Raw genomic sequence first — 5,577 nt, forward strand, 5'->3', positions numbered from 1 at the left:
CATTCTATATAATTTGGGGGAAAAAATCATTTCATAATTAAATTGTGGTTAGGGCTCATCTAAAGCCTCATGTCTTCTTGCCTTCAAGTCCACTATTGTATGGGGAAATATAACTCCAGATGCGCCTCTGGTCACAGCTGAGGCTTCCCAAGGGTCCTGTGATGCTGTGACGCTCCAGGGCCAGATTACATCAGCTGAAGACATCCTGGTTCCCTGAGAACTGAGTAGTAATTTTAAAAAATGGGTTTTGCCTGGGGGAAAGGACAAACTTCTTATTAGCCTGCTATCTCATCCCACCTACTAGTTTAAGAATGCTTTGCCCATCTCACCATCCTCAACAACCGAAGATCCTCATCAAACTAAGATCCTCATCAACATAAGATTACTGCTGCCCTCTGAGTCATCCAATACTCCCTCTGATTACTGTGTACACCCAATAAACAGTGGGTACTTCAGAGGGCCTTGTCTTTGCCCACTGTGGCATTGACCTCCCAGCCCCCCACGTACTTCAAAAGTGTGTTTCTTTGTCTTTCTTTATCCCTCACCACACCCCTCTCTAGGCAGATCAGAGGACTGATCAACTGACCAACAGGGCATCACCCCAGAAAGGAAATGTTCCCTGCCTTTGTTTCCTTCAGCTTTCTTGTCCCGAATACTACCTTATATTGTACCCAAATATAATTAACTTCATATCCTTAGAACCTGTGACATCTTACTAACCTTTCTGATACCTGGGAACCATAGACTGAGGGCCAGTGATAAAGATAATTTAAAGTCTCTTCTACTCACTTATCCCTTAAGGCTTCAAAATTCATGTATCTCTGTATTGCAAACCTGTATAATATAAATAAAAATTTGAAAAAAGTTTATAAATCTCAATTATTAGAAAAGGATAATGTGCAGATGATATTTACCCTGTTACCCAGTTAGAGCAAAAGAGAAGGGAAACAATTTAATAAAGTTGGTTCAATTCTAGTTTTGATATTAATGCCAGTTAGCTTTGAATAAAGCCACTCCAAACACTTAGAAAAGTGTTATTATCTCTTGCATTTAGATGCCCCCCGAAGTCTCATGGGGTCATAGGTGAGACCTTTTGGAGGTGGCTGGATCTAGGGTTTGTGCTGCTGGGATCAAGGACATAATGCTGGGCTTGATTCACGGTGCAACGCTAGGATTGAGGGTGTGAGTGCTGCCCACCCTAACGGTGGGTGGCCTGGGTGAAATACAAGGGACAGAAAGAGCTGTGGTCATGGGCTAGGCTTGTCACCTGCTGTTCTGGCTGCCTTCTGCCTGCCATGAACTGTTTCTCCTCTGTGATGTTCCTCTGCCATGACACCTCCCACGGAGTCAGCCAACTATGGACTGAAATCTCTACAGACCGTGATCCAAAATAAACTTTTCCTCCTTTAACTTTGGGTGTCTGGTATTTTCTCTCAGCAACAAGAAAAGTAAGACAACCATATTCTATGCTACAGTTACTTATCAGGCAAAAGGTACAGTAAAACTGTTACTACATTTTTCATTTAAATCAGCTATGAAAAATGTGCCAATGCAAGCTATTAAATATTTCCTAGGAAGGACACATTAGTGTTCGAGGTGACTAAGAAGCAACCAGAACATTCTAGGGTTCCCCCACCCCGTGTGTGTGTGTGTGTGTGTGTGTGTGTGTGTGTGTGCGCGCGCGCGCGCGCGGGCACACGTGTGTGTATTTTATAACACTTTGAAAAAAACGCATGCCTTAAAGAGTTTCTTATGAAAAAAAGTACATAGTCATCCAGGCGTGGTGGTGCACACCTGTAATCCCAGCACTCTGGGAGGCTGAGGCAGGAGGATTGCAAATTTGAGCCCAGCCTGGGCAACTTAGCAAGATCCTGTCACAAAATAGAAAAGTACTGGGGATGTAGCTCAGTGTGAGGGCCCTGGATTCATTCCCTAGTACCAAAAAAATGTACATAGTCACCCCAAAGCAAAATTTTGGAATAAAAAAATGAAGGTGACACTAGTGTATAGGATACCTTGCTTGATAGGAAAAAAAAATTTCCCCAAGCTTTACACTACACTTCAAATACATACATGTAAAATCTTGGACTATGAGTAACTTGTTCTGCTAGTGTCCTGCAAAAGGAGAATAAAATTTAACTTGATAAATGAATGGTATCTTGCAATACCAGTAGTATGTGACACCAAACATCACATGATCACAACTAAGCCAACAGTTCTTCCCCCCCCCTTCCCACTTCTTTCCCCTCCCCACCCCACCCCCTTGCTGCAGGGTTGCGGGTGATTTGTCTCTCAACATCAAGAGGTTACAGTTACAGAGGATTTCTCTTCTGCAGAGGAAAAGGAGAAAAAGGCAGAGGAATCCCTCACTTCAAATGAGATTTGGTAGATGTGTAAAACGTGAGAAACAGTGCAAAATTTGTAGAAAAGCACCACCGAATAAGGTTGTAGCAGGACGAGTGATGAACCTAATAACAAGGCAATATCCCATTTCTGCAAAACTGTCAAAAGGAAGTATCATTGGATAGGTGTTCTGTCAAAGGGTGCACAAAGAGGAAAAGATCCCACTGAGCCAAGAGGGAGCAGTGATTCCGTTAGTGAAAGTCGTCCTGCACAGTGACCCTCCTCGCTCGTCTCCCTCACACCAGCCAGGAACATTTTCAAAGGTAAGTGAAAAGTTATTTTTCTTTAATTTTGTATTTTCTTGATTATTTTGAAGTATATTATAGAACTGTAATCATTTTTCTATGAATATTTTTGGGTTGTAGAATGAATCATCTGAGTTTCCATTATTTCTCATGGGGAAATTCACCTTGTTATCCTAGTGCTTTGGATTACACGCATGTTTCCGGAATGAATTATGCTCACAAACCTAGATTTTACTGTAGATATATTCTCTGACTACTGAGATCAGCTGTGGTGGAAAGACAGTCCGAATCAATAAGGTTTCTACCCCAAGAGGAAGGTTCTAGAAGAATTGTTCCTGGAGAAGATGATCCCTGGGCTGCGCCCTGAAGGAATGTGTCCCTAAAAAGGGCAACATTAGAAGGGGCAATGTCAGGCACAGGCACATTGCGGGTCCTCTCCCAGAGAGGTTTCTATTTTAAAGAATTTCAAAGCTTAAAATTTGGCCCAATAAACACAATGCAGCATGTAAATGAATACAGACCTCCAATTTTAGTGATTCACAAGTACAGTGAACTGTATCATGATCCTCCTGCCTCAGGCTCCCAGAGTACTGGGATTATAGACATGCACCACCATACCTGATTATGTACATTTTTTATAAGAAACTTTATGGGACGCAAATTTTCTTCAAGGTAAGGCTAACAATAAAGGCCAGAACACTACTCAAATGCAAATTTGAGGGAATATTTCTACTGCCTTTATTAACAGTTGTCATTTTCCCTCTTTTTTGTTCCCGCAGCCCTAGACCCAAGGGCCTGATATAGGAGACAGGGCGTGGCAAAGATGCTGGGGAAATGATCAGGACCTGTCAATTATAAGATCCCAAGACAATGTGAGGACCCAGTATGCAGGATTTCTCCCAAGCTCCCACGTAAGCGGACAGCATGAAAAAACAGCAGCCATCACAGAAAGCAGCTATCATCCATGAGTTTGCCCCCTCCACATTTAAATGTGGTGTATACTTTTATTTTGAGTTTGGATGGTAGCCCCCTTCATGTCTGAATGTGGTATGTACTCTTTTATTTCTGCTTTTACTGTATCTCTTTATTCAGCCCAAGTTTGCTCTGCAAAGCTGGTTTCTCCTATACCCATTTACCCTGCCCTTTTTTTTTTCCAGTATCAGGGATCGAACTCAGGACCTTGCACTTGCCAGGCAGGTGTGGCGCCACTGAGCTAAATCCCCAGCCCCTTGCACTTTTCAAATAAACTTTTTGGCACCATTATTGTCTTGTCTTGTCCAATTCTTGGTTTGAGGTAGGAAGAACCTGGAATACTTTTGATTGGCGAACCATTTCTAAAGAAACCACCCTGTAACCGGCCCTTTCCTCAAAATCCGTTCTTTCTCTGTCAAGCAAGTCAAGTAAGTGCTTCACTGGGGATGCTTGTAGGATTAAGTGGCTGGCCCTATTGGGGGGGGGCGGGGTTGGACACAATGGAAAAGAATAAAAGAATCAAGTGGAGACTGTTTCTATTAAGTATACTTAAAGAGTCTGGAAACTGATACAATGGAAATTCAGGGCCCAATAAATTGAAATTGAAATCTATATTTTTTAGTGTATTGAAATCAAGAATGAAATTCAACCAGGGTTTAAGGAGTTAATTTACATTCTGAGCACCATTTGTTAAATACAGTAGGTGTTCCTTGGCCAAGAAAGACAGAGATTGTAAGAGCAAGGAGGGAGGGAGGGAAGGAGGGACAGATGTCAAGGTCAAGAAAGAGGAAAGGTTGGGAAGGGGAGGAGACTGGAAGGGAAGGGAGGGGAAATGGGAAGGACAACCACAAGAAACCAGCGTGCCCAGAAGCAGAGCTGGGTGTTGTGGAGATGTGGAGAGTGAAGGAAAAACAGGAATTTCAAATGAAGGAAGGAAACAAGCTGAGGCTTGGATAACTCCTGTCATCCTAAAAGTCTGCCAACCCTCTTTCACTTCTTCATCAAATCCCCTCAAGGAATCAGAAATAAACTGATTGCCCATTGCAGCTCCTCAGGAGACTCTGTGCCACTCACAAGCCAGATGTCTAATCCACAAATGTAGTTAACATCCATTAGATCCTGGCAGAACAGGGTTCCAAGGTGTGAGGGAAGACATGCAAAACTCTTAACTCTGGACCTTCTCTAAGTAAAATGAAAGGCAGACAGAATTACGCCTAGAGTGCAAAGTGCACTTTTATATCCCATCACTGTTCAACCACAGGCACCGACAGGCCTGGAAAGGACAAAGGCCCAGGGCATTTCCACTGCTCTGTCAGCAAAACTAAGCTGGTACCTATCGTTCTAGTGCTCTCCTCCCATGGGCTCTGCAGGAAAACCTTGATCTTGGACCTGGTTTCTAGACAGGGATGTGAACTGATCTGATTTCAGGGGGCCTCAAAGGCACACAGGATCACTAGCTATCTGCCAAAAGGTGTTGTTAACCGTCAATGGCAAGTATAGCATGTTGCTAGAAATGCCACGATAGCTAGCTGATGGAAAGATACACAGAAACCTCAGTTTTTTAAAAACTTAGAACAGTAGCAATAATAAACTCCAAACAATAACAGGGCGTGGGCGCACACTTTAGAAACCGCTGCCAAGGACCCTCCCTGCTGGGCCATCAGGACTCCATCCCTCACTAGGACCCTGGCTTCATCCATTTTCGCGTTCGAACTGCGGGAATGAGGACACTCGCAGCACCCCTGCAGGTCGTTTGCTGGCAATGCCCAGAGAGGCGTGTGGCTCGCATAGCTCGGACCCGGGCCCGGGCCGGAGCCGCACCTGCCGGCCAGTTTGGGGGCGGGGAGCCGGTGCTACGCCGCACGCGGCGGACTCTGCACGAGGGGCCCGGCCGGGCTGGGGCGGAGACTCGAGAAGACCGCGACTGCCTAGGCACAGCGCGCGTCGGGCCCTTTAC

At 44.5% G+C, this 5,577-nt stretch overlaps 1 protein-coding gene and 1 long non-coding RNA gene across 4 annotated transcripts in view; one reads left to right on the plus strand and one right to left on the minus strand.

Annotated features, from left to right (window-relative positions):
* The window catches only part of Cryl1 (crystallin lambda 1), a 181,918-nt gene that overhangs the window by 175,801 nt on the left and 540 nt on the right, over positions 1 to 5,577 (minus strand). The window lies entirely within an intron of this gene.
* On the plus strand, positions 2,268 to 3,908 carry LOC147821727 (uncharacterized). Its single transcript, XR_015446603.1, has 3 exons — positions 2,268 to 2,666; positions 3,428 to 3,695; positions 3,806 to 3,908. It is a non-coding gene; the product is annotated as an uncharacterized LOC147821727 (long non-coding RNA).

This window comes from Heterocephalus glaber, unplaced genomic scaffold (genome assembly GCF_053883595.1).
Source record: "Heterocephalus glaber isolate CG9 unplaced genomic scaffold, H.glaber_assembly_v1.0 deba00001719, whole genome shotgun sequence".
NCBI classification, from domain to species: Eukaryota; Metazoa; Chordata; class Mammalia; order Rodentia; family Bathyergidae; genus Heterocephalus; species Heterocephalus glaber.